This window comes from Tyto alba, unplaced genomic scaffold (assembly GCF_018691265.1).
Source record: "Tyto alba isolate M040663 unplaced genomic scaffold, T.alba_DEE_v4.0 Super-Scaffold_40, whole genome shotgun sequence".
Taxonomy (NCBI): domain Eukaryota; kingdom Metazoa; phylum Chordata; class Aves; order Strigiformes; family Tytonidae; genus Tyto; species Tyto alba.
The window spans coordinates 45,235,830-45,256,005 of NW_024881316.1; the positions used below are offsets into that span (position 1 = coordinate 45,235,830).

Consider the following 20,176-nt stretch of genomic DNA (forward strand, 5'->3'; position numbering starts at 1 on the left):
ACAATAATAAGATTTATTTTTACATTGGCTGTTTGAAACTTCTCTAAGTTTATGCCAACAAACATAGCTAAAGTCCTAGAATGATCATAATCCATCCCCACCAAGTACAAAGAAGGGTTTCTCTTTTATGGAGACTTGACTTTCCAAAGTTAAATTGTTATGTGGGGCAAGGACAGCATTAGCTAATATTAATGACCTCTAATTCTTTGCACTGTTAATATTCAGGTTTCCAACAGCTTTGTAAAGAGCAATTAGATAAGCATCCCAGGAGACCTAAGGAAAAGGGAAGAAATGTTCTCTCCATTTTGTACCCTGAAACTAAGGCACAGAGAAATTTCAGGAAAATCTGATATTAAGGGAGTGGCAAAAGAAGGAATAGGATTCAGATGGCTTCTTGTTTTAACCACATGACAAAATTCCTTCCCCATAAAATAATATTAATAACTGCCTTCATACCTAGGAGTCCAGGGAGGATGGTAAAGGAGCATCTCTTAACCTGGTACATCCCTTGGCATTTCCTTTTTTGTCAAAGTAAGAGGGGGTCATAGAGAAAAGGTCAGCACTGCTATTTTGTGCCTGTCAGATGTCAATCTCCTGGGCCTCAAATGTAGCACAACTCATGACCATTCATCTCACTCAAAAAGAAAATGCAAATGAAACAACCAAAACTATTTCAGTCTATTCAAGATGTTGCTAAACTTAGATATATACAATTGTGTAATCATTCCTCTGTTTTTTTGTAATTTCTTTTCCTAAGAATTCCTAATATACATTTGATTTGACATGATGTAACACAGACATGGCTTACAGAGAACTAACCATGATGACTCATTTCTAGGTGGTAGAAGTTAATTTATACTCCATTATTGGATATAACTCAGATAATATTTTTCTATATGCACCCAATAGTTTTTATTGACATTGCATTTCATTTGTAACTTTATTATCTAATCACTCTCCTTCATGAATACATTTCAGTTTGGATGCCTTGGATAAATGATTATTCAATCATTTTCTAGATCATCTGCAGAAAAGTTGACAAGCACAAGTCTGAAGTCATCTCTCTGTTGGGTATCATATTAAAGTCATGCATTTATTTCAGTCCTTAGGCTGTTTCCAACATTTCAACTGTTAATCCATATGAAAATACTTTCTCTTATGCTATGAAAGGTTAATTTCTCAAAAATACTTTGCTGTGTGATTTTGTTGACAGCTTTTGAAAAGTCCAAGTAGTCTGACTGGATTCCTATGTTCTACATCCCCTTTTACTCCTTCAAAGCTTTCTAATAAATTTATGACTCCTGACTTAAGAAATGTGATGTTTTCTTCCTTATATCAGATCTATCTCTGTCTATTAATTCTACTATTTAATACATCTACTAATGTGCATTAAAGAGAAGTTAGAATATCATCTGGCATTCCCAAGATGAGGTTTGGAGCTTTAAAGAAAAAGATGACTTTATAGTTGCCATCTTCTACTCATCTACTACAGGGTCCTATATAAATGATAGGTTCCATACCACAATTAGTAGGTTTGCTGCTTTGTGAGTGAATTTCTTCAGAACTCGAGTGAATGATATCTGATCTTGGCTGTTTCTTACTGTTAAATTTTATTGGCTTGTCCTAAAATTTCTGCTAATAACACTTCATCTTGACGCAGTTCTTGAGCTTAATCCACCACAAAGGAAAGGTTTGTTGCAAGAAGCTCTCACTACTTCTCAAAAAAAAAAAAAATGTAATTAGCTTTTCTGCTGTGGTCTTATCTTCTTAAGAACTAGCTTTTATCTGAATCAACTGTTATTTATTTGGACTCTCTGACAGGCTGGTTTTCAAAGAGAAGTATTGAAATGTTTTTATTAAGGTGCTTTTTAATGGTTTTGGCATGGGGTCCCTCAAATTAAATCTTGACCTGCTTTACTAATGTTTCATATTTAACCTAACAGAATATACTCATCTTTTTTTCCTTCCTTTGTAAAAAACTTCAGATCTTTTTAAAAGGGGATAAAATCAGGGGAAATTTTAGGGAGAATTTTAGTTGATCAATATCATAAATCATGATAGTATCTCATATTTAAAAGTTTCCATAGCAACTGCAGTAATTTGATCCTTTTAACGGTGCATTTCTATTTCTTAAAATACCCTGACCTCTTCATTTTCAAGTAGTTCCATTCTTAAAGTTAAATATTAGAGTGATAAGTACCTTTTTGCTTGCGATTTACATTATGGATGTTGTGTCCTTCTGAGACTTAAACAAATCTATCTAGTCCTTCTTGTTAACCCTAGTGTTTTTGTATCAGTTCTCCAGAAATTTTTTTAAATGCCACATTATCTATCATTTGTTAGGACAGAAAGGAAATGTTCATAATAGAGATGATTATTAGAGCATCTATATAAGAAAAAAGAAAATGTAAATTTTTTTAAAAATAATTTAATTGATTGAAAAATAACTTTTTCTTTTTTTCTTTGAAGAATAAGAAAAAAAGAAAAGGCAAAATATTTAAGAATTAAACCCCTCTATTATTTTTCTCAGCTGGAATGAAGGACAGGTTTCCCATTCCCTAGCACATGAATAGAATGAGACTTTACAGTGGGATCATTTACCTTGCCTTTGGAAACCTAGTTATCAAGACTTGAATTATGTCCTAAAGTCACCAAAAGTCACTGCCACTTAGCTTTCCTGAAGTACATGAAGAATTTAGGATGTTAGGACCACTCATGTAATTTGGAAATGATAAAGCATAGCCTTCCATAAGACATTTTTATAAATATGGAGTAGCTTGTCAAAATCCCAACTCCTTTCAAAGCTGTAGAAGATGTAAGTGGATAATTAAGAATCCCCAGGAGCAGCAATTAATTGTTTAATGAGGCCTGATCTGGATGAAATTAGCTAGTTTACCACAGTGACTTTTAACCAGCCTTTGGCTGATGCAAGCTCAGCTGAAGAAGATGGAAATTTGAACAGGAAAACTGAAGGGACGATAACTGAGTATCAAAAAGGGAACTGTTGGGCCAGGAAGGGGTTTAGCAGTGAGATGCTTTAAGGACTAGTCAACATTTCCTAATGGCCTGTATACAGATAAGAGGAGAATGCCACAGCTGATCGCTGACAGAAACAAGAAGAGAATTGTCAGTGTGGAGGCAGATATTAATCAAAAATCAGCATAAAATGGGTGACAGCACAAAATGCAAGATCATCTGCTAACATGAGCTCTGCTGGAAGCTGTAGACTTTCTACTGGAGAAGGAAGGAAGACAAACACTGTTAACCCGTCATGGGTTGACTGAGGACTATCAACTACAACTTCCCTCTGTTATAGCAAAGAGGGGAGATGTGATGTAAATAAGTATTTTGAAACTGTTACCAGTAGCAGGTAAGGAAATAAAAAGTTTACTGAGTTATAAACATGCAGCTGGACCTCAGCTGGGATGGTGTACTACTTTGCTGACATATGAAAGGAAATAAGGTCTTTGTTTTATAATCTGTGCTCCTCTACTTGTGGTGTCTCTTTAGCTGTGTCAGTGCTGAAGGTGAGGGTGAAACCAATGGGTTAGCTTCCAAAGTTTCTCTTGTTTGCCAGGAGTGTGAGTGAGGAAACACTCACATATGAATTTCAGCTGCAAAGGACCAAACCTGCTGCTGTTAGTCATTGCAGAGAGCCACTGACTTCAGTAGGGTGGCATCAATATCTGTTAACAAAGTGTCTGACCTAGTTTCACTGAGAAATTGAGTTGTGTGTCAACAATGGTCAGACAAAAAAATGCAGGAAAGAAACTGAAAGGTTATTTGGGGGCAATAGTCCCAGTGATTTTCTACTCCTTGGTAATCATGAGTATCAGCTTATTTTGCGGACATGTGTGAGGAAAATGTAGTTGTTGTAGTGTGTTATCAGCAAAGGCTGCTTCAGACATGCCTGTGGTTGGGCTAAGGGACCAATGCTAATAATTCAAGTTATCCTTAGTTAAGCTCTAAAAGGCTTCTATTGTGGTAAAATTGAAAGCTTCAGGAAATGTTTGCACAAACTCAGCAAGAAGGGAAGTCATCACTAGTTTCAACTCTCTGTATAGCTCATGTGCTAAAAATAACTAATATTTGGAGATATATGGGGCTCTTATTCCAGAACACTTATCTGTAACACAATTCTTATCCTACTACCAACGAAGGAAACTTTGTCACTGAATTGAGTGGTAGAATAATCTAGACTGTCCAAATAATTTACTGAAAACTTAAAGTCTGTGGGATCTCCTCTGCTAGTTAATTATGCCTGTTGGTACCTAATTGCCATCATCCCCCATTATTTTAGGTAATAGCTGACAGCCATCAGTGCATTTTTTTTTTTAAATTGCACCTATAAAGAAGGACAGTGTTTTGATCCCCATTTTTCAGGTAGAATAAGAAGCTGAGGGAGTGAATGTTATATTAGGAACCACAAAGCTATGTTAGGAACCTCATGCTGGTTGGGTGGAGAGAAGAGCAATATAAACAAAAAAAAAAAAAAAAAAAACAAAAACCTTGTGCAAGTCCTTGTGGAAATTTCTTATAAAACAGAGCAACAATGAATCAAGCGTAGTCCTACACGTCTGAGAGTTGTGATCCCTAAACCCCCTGGTACAGGATCTAAATCCATGTGAATTGTTCAAGTCTGTGGCCAAATAGACCTGAATCTGCATTATCATGCTCCATGTGACCCTAATACCTCTTCTTCTCCTGAGGTAACAATGTAGTGACAAAGACAGTGATAACACCCATGTGTCATGAAGCACTTGGAGGGAAGAATTCAGGTTTTGTGAAGTAAATTGAGCACCTGAATATTAGGAATATTTATGCTTCCTCATTGTAAGGCAATATCCCTGCCTTTAGCTCACTCCTCTTTGGAACCACATGAAAGGTGCTAAACTGAGACTACAAAGAACTAAACCCCACAGTTAGTCAAAGAAAAGGGACAGATCAAAGAAGAGTTTTGTGCAGGATCTCAGTCTGGCTGTTCCCTGTTCACAAAAGCATCACTGCATACGGTTTAAACATTTTCATTGTGCGAAGCCTCTGACTGATCTGATGAAAAGGGGTCATTGCCTGGTTTGAGGAATTATGAGACCACCCAACAACTAGACTGTCAACCTTTGGCTTTAAAATGAGATTTTATTCTCAATGGAAAAAAACATGTGTAAGTTCTATGTAACTACAACAATGTACCTTAATACTGTAGATAATCTTCATATGGAATTATATCTTGTCCACAAAATGGGACAGGATGGATTACAAATGGGCCTTACAATTTCCTGAATACTAATGGGTTTTGAAGCAATTATGTAGTCCCCATGGATTTAGTTATTTTTATATTCTGCAAGACCTTTCCAAAGCAAGAGGCATCTTTTGAGGATGCTAGAGGACTGGAAGATGCCTGGACTGAAATCACCACTCTAGCCCCAGGACTGGATCAAGTCTTCTCATCAATGGGATGAGAAGCGTCAATGTCTCAATGTAAATCTGTTATACTTCTTCCTTGTGGGTCTGGACACATTCATAGTGGATAAATTAGCTGATTTGCAGCTACTGTACCTCTTATGTGGTACAGTGATCATCTCATCTGTTTCAACATATTACTCCATCACACCATGACCACTGAACTTCTGAACAATATGCCAGATCTGATATTCTAGACAAAATTTTCAGTAAATTTAAGTTTTTCACTGGTATGTAAAGCAGTAAGAAGACACCTGATGTTCATTATCTTTTATCACTACCAGTCTTGTCTGGACATAAAAAGCTCTCTAAACAATGGTCAGTCTGTGGATTGTCTTAGCTAATGTATCATCATTACTTCAGCCTTAGTCTTCTACCATCAGTGATAAGTAGGTCTCCAGGAAGAAACAGAATACAGTGCCAGAAATTAAAACAAAAGATTCTGAAAGCCAAAGCAATTTGAGGATCAGCCTTTAAAAAAAAAATCAGTGAAAAGCAGAGACAGCTGTAAGGCTCAGCTAGTCACACCTGAATCTCATGAAAGAGATGATGGAAGAGGATACTGGTCAACTAAAGAATACTTACTAGCTTATTTTAACAGGGAGGAGTACTAAGGGACAAGAACAATGCAAATGTAAACCCATTCCATACAAAGAGGACTAAGGTGAAATCATGGAGTTACAGGTTTGCAATAAAGTTTGATTTTGATGGTAGGCAAGGTCTTGGAAACATTAGTAGAGGATGAGATCATAAAACATCTGGAAAAATATGAGCTGATATAAAGGAACTGGGATAGTTTCTGGAACAGAGAATCATGTCTGACAAACCTGGTGGAATTTTTGGAAGAAAAATGGAGGGTGTATGAGAAGTAATATGGTGAGTTGCAAGTGTCTCGCATTTCATGAGGGTTGTTAGCACTTTGCCAGCCAGTGAATATAACTGTGTACGTTGAATGGTGGTGCACATCTTTGTTAAATAAATAGAAGTCTTAAACAATGGTCAAGAGTAGACCAAAAAGGCAAAAGTGACAGATTAAAATGAAAGAGTTGTTTATGGAACAACTTAGTTTGACTGTGATGCTTCCTGGATCTTGTTCCTGAATAATATTCAGACTAAAGCTGACAGACTAAAACTGGGGAGCAATAATCAGATGCCAAATCACTGATTATATGGTCTTTTCCATTCTATTTTGTACATTCATGTTTCTTAATTAGCTAGTTGCCCCTTCCTTTATATTTCTAACAAACAGGTGTAAATTCTCTTGTTGTTCAGGCCTGAGACAGTCTGTTGCTTTGAGTTGAGGTCTCTAAATAGCCTGAAAGCTGTTCTTTTTCATGGTGACTCATAGGGGCTGTTTACACCACAGGCATCAGTTAGTTTAGTTGTGGAGAAAGAGCTGCTTAGTTATGTAGAAGCAATAGTTCAGATCCAGGATCCCGTAGGACCTGGGTGGTGTGAAGCCCAAAATGCAGTCAGGTCATTCTGTGTAGTGCTTGATGAAAAATTCAGGTACATGACTCCAAGAGGTGCACATAAAATAACTGCCTGTAATTCCTGAATAGCTAATGGAGAGAGATAACTACTTCTAAAGACCTACAGAGGACAATCCATTTTGATTTTTGATTAACTGTATATCTCTTCTGAGAGTGCAAAGTAGAAGTAAAATATAGAGGATGGCAACTGTGTTAGGATCCAGGCCACCCATCGTGTTCTCATGAGAAATGCAAAATGAAAAGGAGCCATATGCCAAGGTTTTATATAATAATGACATCATGTCTGACAGTCTCCCCAGGACCCTGGTCCTGGGGTCTACACAGCCTCAAGGATGTTTGACTTTCCATTGCCCACAAGAGTTCCCTAATCACTAAGTCAAGGCCAGGCATAGTGTGGTCTTCCTTTTCTCCACGAATGTAAATTACTATGTGTCCTGGTATACACCACTCACATTACATTACAAGTAGCAGGATCTGACTTTCCTGCCTCTTTCTCTTCTCTAACCACTAGACTTTTTTTTTTTTTTTTTTTTTTTTTTTTTTTTTTGTGTCTGTTTCCCGCTCCACAGTTGGCCAGAAAAAAAAAAAAAAATGGTTTGTGGCATACTGGTCAAAACATTGTGGAAAATGTGAATTCGCTTTCCCTCTAGACAGTATCTTCCAGTTTCTACAGCTTTTCAACTCTTAGGAGGAAGGCGAATACTGCCACATCATTGTCTTCACTACCTCTAACTTTAGAGCCATCCCTAGAAGACTTAGGTGGAGACAAAGTCATATAAGCTTAGGAACGGCTAGAACTTTGATCACAGGAGAATTTGACTAAGATATTTAAGAGTCCAGAAAAAAACTCTGGTGAAATAAAGGTGCATTTGATGAATTTATGGGCCTGTATAATAAGCAGTCCAGGAAAATATAGGGAATGGTTTGCTCTCTGTGACAAAAATGGGATTTAAGTGGACTGGATTTCATTCCAGGGTGACTAGCTCTGTCTCTCAGATAGCCAGCTGTCCTGGGTTAAACCCTGGGCTAATACAGCTATTATACCTCAATTTCTGGAACTAGTTCATTTTATTCTTTCCCAGATATTTCTTCTCTGTGCTGCTTTGCATACCACTGACATGCTTTGGATTGTGCATTAATTCTTGAGCTCATTCTCTGCATATAGCATGTAACTCTGATACAGAATTGTCAGGTTCCAGTAAGACAAAATTAAAATAGGTGTTCCTGAGGGTCTAATATTAAAATCTTGCAAAGGATGTTAATCAGCCCATGAAGATTCATGGACTGATTTCTTAAATTCTAAAATTTTATTTAATTCTAAAATTTTTGAAATAGCTTTAAAGGAGTCTTATGGATCCTCAAATCCAGCCACATGCTACTTCAGCCTCCCACGTAACATAATCTGTTCATAAATTTAGTGTGCTCCTTCGTAAAAGTGGTTAGGTTTCTTGCCATAACTACTTCTATGGGAAGGCTGCTTCAAAACCTCACTCTTCTGACAGTTTGAAACTATCTTCTAATGTCCATCTGAAAATTATTCATGGCCAGTTAATACTCATTCGTCCTTGTGTCAGAATCATCCTGTAGTTTAAATAGTCTTATCATCTTTCAGCTTCTGTTCTGATAGTTAAAGTAATCCTCTCCTCTTGTGTATCAAGTTCCACATTCCTCTGAGGATCCTAGTGTTTTTCTCTGCACCATCCTTACTTCCAGTTCATCTTTCTTTATCACAGGTGACCTGAATTGTGACTACTATTCCAGAAGTGAATAGCTTTGCACCTGTGCAACCGTAGTTACCAAACTTACAGTTTCCAATTTGGTTCAACTGAGTGAAGACATGTCAAAAAGATTCAGATTTTAGCCAGGCTGGTTTGTGTAATGAAAACAATTCCCAGTGTGTTTCCATAGTGCTTTCAGCTCCATCTAAATGAGAGACAGGCTTAAAAAACTGTAATAAAAACTATCCTCTTCCATCAAGTTCTCATCAATCTACATTAGGATTTAAGTGTCTTTGTCTTTGATTTGGCTAGAATGCAAATTGCATGTTTGCATCTGAACTGTTTAACAGTTATGGCTCAGGGACACAAACAAGTTACCATGCTTTTGCAAGCTACCATGTGCCAGCTGGGCTGTCACAGTTGACTGTATTTGTTGCAAATGTGATATAATGCAACACAGTTTTGCTCGCAGTGAAGGAGGTTGAAGCTAAGCTGCATTAGCTGTCAGATGCTGCAGATGAGGATTGGAAGTCAGCTCCCCAAAATGACTGACTTTAATAAACTCCAGACTAAGACATCCAAATTTAGTGCTCATATGTATCCAAGCTTCTGTTACAGTCAGTGTGCGTCTGGTCAATTGTGAGGAGATGAACTAGACAATGTATTCAGCTGGACCTTTCTCTCCTAGTCAGGTAGGTTGTCTTGATAGTCAATAGAGAGCGAGTCACTTGCAGATAACATCTTATACCTTATATCTTATAAGATATATCTTATACTTATCTTCAGATACCTGGGTTAGAATCTGCCCCATAACATAGTACAATGCAACAATTCAGCTATATGTTCACGTGTTTTTAGTGGACCTGAACCTGATATATGGATCAAGGGTCAGCCGCAGTAATAACTTTTTTAAGTATTTTTAACACATGTGCTGTGTCTAGGTAGTGGCTACAAGTAAAATACTGCAGTCCTTTCTACTGCTTTTTGAGACTAAGTGATCAAAAGTGCTCTTTGATTATGTGGTTACTGAGGCAGTGTGCTACATGGAGACTTTGGATATTTCTAGATATTTACGTGTCTGAGTTCCCACTGTAGTTAGAGGACACAAAGTTGATGTGATCAGTGCAACCAATGGAGTCCTGTAAGTGCTTCAGCTCATAATGAATATATACATATTATGTGATTCAGTTGCCTAGTGCCACCTGAGGTACTCTAAAGTATCTCAGTAGTGACATCCTAAAGTATTTCAGCTGCTAGTCCAGTAGGACCCATGTCCTGTTTAGCAGCACTTGTGTTTTTCTTGGCTAGCCAAGGCATTTCACGCTGTGAAATAGATCTCCATTACATATAATGTGATCTTAGAGACCTACTCATAAGTGTTTGTATTTATCTTAACCTCAGAATTAGTCTCATCCTGTGGATATGCTCAGTGTTTATTGCAAGCAGGCTTTGCTCTGCTTTTAGATGAGTGATTAAGAGCTGCACTCAGCCAGGGGCTTCAGAATAAAACCCTGGAAGAATTGTCTGGTAAGAGATCTGTGTGCTTCTCTCCATATCTGGAGGAAGCTTACTCTAGGGATTCCTCTGTCAGGTAGTACTTCCAAGCAAGCCCACATTCCTTATTAAGCAATAGAGGTCCCAGATGCTCCCAGAGTTTCCAGCCATTCTCTCATTGCCTTGCCCCAAAGGATAAGGACATGCTGATGCTTCTTGCCCCTCAGAGGCATTTCCAAGCAGGCGTTGTGGGCAAATGTTCTTTTTCTTTGCTATTCTTGATGTCCTTTGAAAGAGTCATCCAAAGTCTTCAATCCAAGGCAAGCCACAGGTCAGAGTTGAGGAATGGTTTATAGCTGCAAATTTTTTTCCCTGTGAGTTTCAAATATAAAAAAAAAAAAAAAAGGCAAAAAAGCAAACTCAAGAAAATGCTCTTCTACCTTCCCACCCTTTTCTACAAATTCTTTTCTCATTTTCACAATGGTTTGATTTGATTTCCTTGAAATATTGCAACACACACACAAAATTACTCCCCAGCTGAGAACTTTTTATATCAAATTTCAGCCCTTCTGCTGTTGTATTTTTTTTTCAGGAAAAGTTACAAAACCCTGAATACAGGAGGGTTTATAATGAAAGTTCTGGCAGGACTTTAACTGTAGCATTTCCAGATGTGCTGTTGCAATTAGGGCTGGGCAAATTGAGTTGGATAAAATCAGAAGTGACCCAAAGTCTTTGTCAAAGCCTTGAACTGAACTTGAAAGCCTTTAGGGGCTTGAAACTGCTTGGTTGAGTTTTTATCTGTGGTTGGGGGGGGGGTTGATATGTCCCATCTTGACATGGAATTGAACGTGAAGAATGTTTTGCAGTGTGGCACAGCATTTCTACTTGAAGTCATAGGTAAAATAGGAAATAGACAGGCATTCAAAAACAAGGCTCTCCCTTCCTTCTCCTGCATTACCAGTACTGAAGTAAGCAGCTTCTTGCCTCAAACACCTTCAGACTTTGGAAACCTTCTAGCAGCCTTCTAGTTGTGTAATAAGCCAAAACAAAACTCTGGGATTTTCATAATTTGAGCGTTTGCATCCAAATTTGACTCTGGATTAAAGCTCTGCAGTACAAGCTCATCTCACAATTACTGAAGGATCTTATTATGGCTTCAGATATGCACAAACATACATCCTACTTAAGGGTATAGGAGTCCCAAGTGTGTATCCACAGCAAGGCTGACTGATTTTTATATTTTCATTGGTTTTTAAATTCCTTGTGTGAGTCTGGAAAGGAAACATATAATGAGAAAAATCACTATCTTCCCAGAAGGTACTCTGGGGTTACTGCAGTGGATTTGTTGTTCTGTAGTGTGTATGGACACATAGCATGGGGACTTGAGAGACGTAAGAATAACATGGAGCAGAGCTTGAGTGTGTGCTTCAGGATAGAGACACTGTCTCTCATATGGGCTTTGCATATCAAGCTTTACAGGAAGCAAAAAAAATCAAAACAATTCATGACAAAAGTGATAATAATAGCTGGGGAGAGCCAAGCAATCTTCAAAACTGTAGTGAAAACCAGGAGGTTTCTGATACGTGAGTTTGTTTTTCCATGCTGTCACCTTGACTTGAAGCTTAGATTTCCAGCAGGACTCTCCCTCTGTGTCACATCAATTACTAAGTGAGGAAAATAAATCCCAGCAGGCTTTTGAGTTTTTTGAGTCTTGTGTGACATGTTACTCTCGATATCCATTTTGAAGTCATGTCTCTGCTTGGCTAAGGTTTCTTAGTTTCTCCTAACACTCAGTGGCCCCCCTCTGCCATTGCTGAATAGCTGTATATATTAAAAAAACAAATTAGTAAGAGCTCTCCAAGAACACCCAGGTGCTGAGGAAGTTATATTTGTGACTCCAGAGGTGGCATGTTTTCCCCCTCAGATGATACCTGATCTGGTGTTATGGTATTGTATTAACTGAGCATTATCGTGCTCGGAAGAGCCACAGCTCAGATGAAACGTAAATCTGAGGTCCTGTCTGCTTGCAGTGAGCACTTTAACTAGGGGAAATTTGTGGGGAAGGCAGTAGGGATGACAAAGAATGGAGGAGAACAGGGATTTCTCTTACTGTAGTCTGCCCTTTACCAGGATTCATCAGGAAAATTTATTTCCTTTTTTACAGATGTCCCCAAAATAGTGCTCTTCACCCTCATAGATATAACCTGCCCTAAACATAAAATTTTGCTGTTTCTGTGTTATCTTCTCAGTTGTGGTTATGAGGCTGTAAATGGGACTGAGAGATGGAAGCCACTGGACCTCTCACTTCCCAGCACGTGCAAAGCATGATAGCTGTCTTACAATCTCTTGTGGCAATCAGAGTAACGAGGCCCTGGTACCCCTTGAGTCAGCTCATCACAGTAGCATTGCACAAGATCCTACCTCCATATCTTCAGAGATGTCCCAACTTGGCAGCTCAGCTCCTCAGTGCTAGGGAGGGCTTGCTTTTGCTAGAAATATTCTGCCTTGCAGAGCTGACAAAGATGTCACATACCTCCAGATATGTAAAAAACACACAAATCTTCTAAGATTTACTTCTGGGCAGCATTTATCAAACCAAGGAGAGAACTGGATCTTTGGATCCCTGCCGTTTTAAAGCTCTGAAGATTATTTCTGGGTACTGAAGTTTGACCTCTGCATTTCAAGTTGGAGCCTGTATTCCCTGGCTAAATCTAAACCAGTCTGTAGCGCAGCTGTGGTTTTCTTCCAGGGTCAGCAATGGCTTAAATCCATGCCCAGCTCCATAAATTGGAAATGGCAGAAGAAGATTCTAGGGTGGTGGCCTGAGAGGAAGATGAGTACATCAATCCCAGATAATTGCTGCTCTTTTTTAAAAAATTAGGATGTCTTGAACCTGTTTTCATGTATTAATATATTTCATGTATTAGGCTGGAGGTGAGGCTACATGATTAAAATGATTCCCTTCAGCTTTAAAAAAATCTATAAAGGGTTTGCAAAATTGGTTAGCTATGTTTGAAGAGCGCTTTGGAAATCTCAGGGGAAAAATATTGCAGCATAGAAAACCAGTTGTGTTTATTCAGAATATAATGAATGGATACTACAAATACTTTGCAGAATAAGCCCCAAAACCCCATGTTTGGGTAGCATTGCATATTCTATTTAAAATACATTTATTTTATTTTTTTTTTTCCATGTCATAATCATCTGGGTTGAATTACAGTAAAGTAGAGGAAAGAGATGAATAATGGCAATTAGCAAGCTGGTCATTTGTCCACCCCCAAACTCAAACCAGGATTAACTACAAACTTTCTAGCAATTGAAAACCTGTTTCATGACTCAGGTCATAATTGAGTATATTGGACAGAGCCAGATCAGATACTTGAGGAAAACTACTGGATATATTTTTCCACTTTGACCTTGATTACTACTAACTGCTTTGTGAGTATTAACAGGAGCATATTCAGTTTAATGTAGTCTTATCTACATCATGTTTCTTTAGATTGTTCACAAGCTCATACAAGACAATGTCAAAAATCTTACTAAAGTCCAGACATGATGTACAGATTTTTAGCCTACTATAAATGGATATTTAACTGGTTTGGCTTGATTTAGTTTTGCAAATTAATCTCAGATATATTTTGTAATTTTCTGTAATTTTACAAATTGAGGTACCAACATTTTAGGCTTAATTTTAATGAAAAAAGAATTTAAGATTCTAAGAGTTGTCCTGGGAATTGATGTTGAGCCAACTGATACAAAAGTGTCAAAGTCATCATTTTCCCCTTTTTTCAAAGATATGTACTGACTTTGAGCTAGTTGTCTGTTATCTCACCTATGTTTCAGGAGTTATTGGAGGTAATACTTAATAGCTGTTGTCTCACAATTTGTTACTCTTCAACTTTCTGGGAAGAACTGGACAAATTGTCTTGCTGATTAAAACTGTGTTTCTAAATTTCATTTCCTGGGGACCAAATCCAAAACTAATACCTATATAATAAAATAATAATAATAACAACAGATAACATTGCTGATGATTTCTTCTTTTCATGTTCTTTATACATTTTAGTAGATTATTATCCTATCACTGCTTGCTAAATAGAAAAGTAGTATCATCAAATAGTGATATGATTTGTTCATTCTCACAGGAAGAGAGATGAAGCCTAGAATAGGCTTTCAAAGTACCTGAGTCTTATGCCTGCATTTTTTCCCAAAATAGTTGTATTGAACTGTTTTATTTGAGACAAAAGTGCTCAGCATTAAGTTAATGGCCCCTGATGAAGTCAGCTGCATCATCAGCAATGCTGAGTGTATTCAGAGTCTTGACTCTTGATTTTGTTGGTTTTATACCTATATAACATGTACATACATATATACCATGTCAAAAAGTAGGATTTAACTGCGATCCATTTCCTACAGGCAAGATGATGCAACCACCTTGGTTTGTAGGTAAGGGAATATAATAATATGGGTATGACCAGAGTGTGCCAGTTAATCTCAGAGTCATAGAGTGTGCCCTGGTGGTGTTAAGGTTTTATAGATGTACCCTTAGTTTGGCAGAAGGTAAAGTGCATCCAGGTGTTCGCTATTGCAGAATATTAGGGAAATGTCATAGACTTTGAAATTCGGATTTGGCTAAGCAAAGGATGTTGTCCAAAACTGCATTGGACCTGGAGCATCAGATGAGCATCATCTGATCTGATCAAAGGACTCCTGGGATAGCTTATTCCTTCAATGCTACCCAGAGCTTTCACTTGCCTATTGTGGGCTGCCAGTAACTGATCAAGCAACTACTCAGCCTTTCAGGAATTTCCTGAAAAAAATGCATGAGCAAACTTTCTTCTGGTACAATGCAGTGTCAGGCCTTGAGATTGACAGGTACGAAGATATGTGCTAATGCTTATCAGATGCATATATGGAATTATAACAGAAAACTCTGGAGGTAAAGACATCCCAAGTCATTTAAAAGCAGCTCCTGGCTTCCTAGGATGCCAAGCATCTTTACAACAAACAAGGTATCTGATAACTTCTAATGCTTCAGAAGTCTGGATATGAGCTGAACCAACTGTTACTGCTCTGGTTTGTATTACCTCAAATCTCCATTTTCCAGTTCTCCTAAAGCAATATAAAAAAGCCCCAAATCAGTAATTTTGTTATGATTTGTTGTTGTTGTTTTTTTTGTTGTTATTGTTCTACTCCTCAGGATCTGTACTTTCATGCTAATATATCACTGTGCACTGTAAAAACATGGGACAGAAGGACTGAGCCTTCTGCAGAAAGCTTATCTGAAGATAAGAAGAGATAACAGATGGAGAAGGAGATGGGGAACAAAAAGAAGCAGTGGCACTGTGATGAGACGACTAAGTTCAGGTAGATGTGAACTGAATGAATGGAATTCAAGGTAGGTGGAAAAGTGACAGGACCACTGGTTTTATGGAACAATAGTCATCAGAAGGCAGTGTAATTGGTGACCAGTTGCTAGCAGTTTTCTTCAGGGGTCAATAGTGGGACTGATATTGTTGAACAGCATCATTTTTGACTTTGAAGATGGGACAGAGAGCACCGCAGCAAGCTCATGGATAACTTCAAATTAGGGAAAGTGACTGTTATAGTGGAAAGTAGGGATGCCACTCAGTAGGAACTTGACAGGCTGGACAACACATTGCATTTGAGTCAGTGATGTACCCTTCCAGAAAAGGTCCTTTCCAACCTACACTACTCTGTGATAATGGTTATCACAGTAGGCTGCTGCAGTCTGGAATCTTGTAAACTTTTTTTTTTTTTTTTTTTTCTCTTCATGGAATTAACCTAAGGAATGTTTGGATAAGGAATTTATTGTTTCATGAGAGTTTGGCTCTAAATATACTTCAAAGCTGAGGGATGAGAACATACTTTTTCCACATGGTCTCTTCATTGTGGAAATCCTGAAGAACAGCTCAACATAAATGAACTTCTGGTATAAAGGGATCTTGAGGACTTTGCTTGGTTGTTCCTGCACTGAGCCAAAACATTTGTGTTGGGAGTAATTTATCACTGGGAGTCATGGGCTTTTGGAAATGAGAAAGGAAAGGGGAATGACAGAGTCTGTTGGCAACAGAACAAAGTTTCTTAACAACAGTTCAGTGTTAAGATGAACCTGGAACCAAGTGCTGCTTATCCATCCTATTCCTGCTTGCAATAATTTTCCCTTGAAGGGAAGATAAATTGATTTTAATGATTTTGGTGATTTCTAAGGTATATGGATTTTAGTGACAGCAATAAAAGCAGTGCATAGTTGTGTTAAAAATGTTGCTGTTTGTGAAGGCAATATTTATTTTTTTTTTTTTTTTTTAAATACAGGTGAAGAATTTAACCTTTGTGAATGGAGTGACAGAACATGAAGATTATGACTACGGAGAGTGGAATTTTCAGTGGAAATCTCGCCTGAGATATAGTTTGAAGACCTGCCTACTGTTGATCAAGTAGCTTCTCATATTTCCCACCACGCTAGTCCCGACTGGCTGCAATCTTGCCCATTAACTCAGCGACTACTTTGCTGAAGGGGAAACAGAATGAAGGCAGAATTTCAAATGGTTTCAAGGTTCTGGTGACTTTTACAAACTGCACAGGCACCTGTTAGTGGTTAAAGGACGTGTTTATTTCTTGCAGTATTGGTTTGATTAAAACAGTTCCTCTTGCAAGTATGTAAAAGGTGTCTTTAAAACAGTGTCTGAACACCTGCAAGCCTAGAGCCAGTCAGGTTGTTTTCAGCCACCTTTTCTAAGTCTGTTTAGCAAAGCCAGGCTCTGTGTAAGTGTGTGTACTTGCAATGCTTATGGATGCATTAGTTAGGACACATATCACTACTTCTAAGTTGAGAGACCTTTATGGCCATGCTTTCTGGTGCTTAGAATAACGTCATACTTCTCCTCTTGGAAATGACTTGTGAAGAGGAGTTGCGGCAGCTGCGTGAACACCAAGGTCGGGAGGAACAGAGGAAGACAGGAGGGGGGAGGTGTGCCGGAACAGAGATTCCCCTGTGTCCTGTGGTGAGATGGTAGGGCGGCCCCCCCCTCCACCCATGAAGATCTATGGTGGAGCAGACACTGATTTATGGCCTGTGGTTTCCACCTGGTATAATCAAGGTGCTGTGCCCGAAGAAGGCCGGAGTCTTGTGGGAGAAGGTAGACCCTGCTGTTGTAATTCAGTGCTGGGAGGATTGCAGCATGCGGGGGGGTCCCATGCCGGAGCAGCTCGGGAAGGGCTGCAGCCGTGGGAGGGAATCCAGTTGGAGAAAATTGGTGCCCCACGACGGAGCAGTGTGGGGAACGCTGCGGCCCGTGGGAGGGACTCACATCGGAGAAAGGCTATGAAGGACTGTCTGCTGTGAGAGGGGGACCACAATGGAGCAGGGGGAAGAAGTTCCAGAAGCTCCCCTCACCAAAGATGGAAGAAGCGGCAGCACAGACTGCACCTCCCATTCCCTGCCCCTGCGCCACTGGGGGAGGAGGTAGAGATATCAGGAGCAGAGATGAGCCCAGGAAGAAGGGAGGGGTGGGGGGGAAGGTGTTCTCAAGATATAGTAATGCTTCTCACTGTCCTACTCTGTTACGTGTTGTTAGTGTCTGTAATAAATTTTTTTTTTTTTTTTTTCTTCCCCTAACAAGTCTGCCTTTTGCTTGTGACCATAAAGGGTGATTTTTACCCATCCCAGTCCTATCTGGAACCCCAGGCCTGGATCTCTGTCCTTTCTTATTGCCAGAAGAGAAGGGGGAGAGAGTGGCTGCGTGGTGTTAGGTTGCCAACAAGGCTCAAACCACGACAAAGTGCCTCCCGGCACTTTTTATACAGGTAACCTGTATAAAATTGAATCTGGAAAAGTATGAAACAAGCTGAGTGCATGATGCTTTCTCAGGTGCTGATGACCCTTTTGATGTAGAAATCTCCTGTTCTGCCTTCATCAACTGCATAACCCCTCTAGGTACTGGACTGCTCAACATTATTCTTTATCCTGGAACAACTTAAAAGGCTGGTCTTTATAAATCTTTGATGTAAGGCCAAAGCTGGTACTGAAACATGCTATGGTGTTGCTAATTATGTCCACAATTTGGCCCATTAAAGTATTCTGTGATTTAATGTCACATTAAGCTACTGTCTTATAGGATTTTTTGGTGTCACTTTCCATGATGGTTTTAGGAATGAGATGTTTACATTGCTGTTGTGTGCAACATTTTGAGGTGCTATGGATGATTTTTAGTATATCAATTAATAATGCATTACAAATGGGATAATAAATACATGTTAGTTCTGTGATCCATGAAAAAAATGTGTCTGGACCAGAAATCTTTGAAAGGATTTAACCCAGATTCTTGGTTACGGCTGTCTTGGTTGCAGCAAGACCATTGAGTGCAGTGATAAGCAGAAGTACCAGGTAGGGCAAAACATCATGGGAATGTCCATGTGTAATACCAAATCTCCTCAAAGATATCAACAAGAGCTAGAAACTTAAACAGTATCAGGCAGGTCTTGATTAAGTGCTCAGTACACCGCTTCACACTCAGATTTGTGTCCAAAACATCAAACAAAAAAATTTTTCAGCTTATCACACTAAGACATCTTTCCAACTCTTTCTAGCACAAAAGAAACCTAACAATTTCAGCAGTTAAGCCAAAATGATCAGCTGCAGCACTCTTTGCTGTTGAAACCTCCTGCTCCTCTCAACATGTCCTCCCTGCTTGTATAAAATCCTATGTCCAAGGGCTGACTGGAAACATATGGCACAATCCCATGTACATATGAATTTAACACTAGAATAAAGATCACAAACAAAGCTAGGCTGACTGTCTTATCCATTTGCATACCTTTCACTTAGAAACTTGCTGAAAGCTTCCCTGAAATTTCTGTCAGAACAGAGATGATGCTTGGAGCTGTATAAATGCATAGAAAGAGAGACACTCTGACCCAAAGGTCTGCTATTGTAAAGTAACCCGACAGATGGAAAAAGAAGGTGAATCCAGAGCCCCTCTTATTTTACCTTATTCAGGCTACCAACTGCTCACTGTGTCCCTGTACTTTCCCTGTCAGTCCCTCTGTCTCTCATTGTGTGTTATTTGGGGCAAGGACTATTTTTCTGTTCAGTATTTGCAGAACTCTTGTAACATCTTTCTGATTTGGGTGTGAGGCTGCTAAGAGCAGTGACAATACTACCAATAGTAATAATTATCCTATTTTCTAATTTTGTGCTTTAACCTTGAAGTCATCTTTCTGGGCTCAGCTCATGTTTGTGGGAGCTCAGTTATTTAAAAAAAAAAATAATTCCAGACAAATTGTCTTTTTTCCTATTTGCTTCACACAGACAAGGATTAGTTCACAAGTCACTTGGTCAGACGACCTGCTTCACCAGTTCCAAGCAGAAACCAAGACCCAATGAACATATTATTGGGCCAAACAGTATTCCCACTGTGAATTCACAGTGATGGGTAAGCTAGAAATTTTTTCATTCTTGTACTGAAAACCTGAGGGTGGCCGTAGAAATCACCATAATTTTCAGCAGATTCCAGTGCCTCCAACATCTGCAGAGAAACTCATTTGGCCAAACTGCAAAAAGGAAAAGGGTGTGGGGAAAGGAAATAATAATTGCTACAGCTATCAATGTCCCTGCCATTTGCATGATGGAGCCACTCCAAATAACTTTGCCTCTTTTGGAAGTTGGTGCTTACTCCAGTTGCTTTGTACTGCTCTAACGGCTCCAATAAATTCACTGCTATTCCTATGGCTCAGGGTGGTTGTCATCTGAGTTTATGAATGTGAGATTTGTTTGGCTCTCCCCCCCACAAGTGATTGGGGTTAGAAAGTGCGATTATATTTGGGCAGAGGGAGAGAGATGCTGCGAGAAGGCAAACTGAACAGACATTGTGAATATTTATTTTTTTTTTTTTAGATGGAAGGCAGTTGTATTTATGTGCAGATGTAAAACAGAAAAGATATTGGGTTCTGGTGCAGGAATTATATACTAACTCCAAAAAAATGTATACA

The 20,176-nt window shown here is 38.8% G+C and overlaps 1 long non-coding RNA gene across 1 annotated transcript in view; it reads left to right on the top strand.

Annotated features, from left to right (window-relative positions):
• The window catches only part of LOC116964694, a 51,505-nt gene extending 34,360 nt beyond the window's left edge, over window positions 1-17,145 (top strand). Inside the window, exons 5-6 of the long non-coding RNA XR_004408893.2 lie at window positions 15,366-15,532; window positions 16,502-17,145. This is a non-coding gene — a long non-coding RNA (uncharacterized LOC116964694). The remainder of the gene's footprint in view (window positions 1-15,365; window positions 15,533-16,501) is intronic.
• Window positions 17,146-20,176: the final 3,031 nt, after the last annotated feature.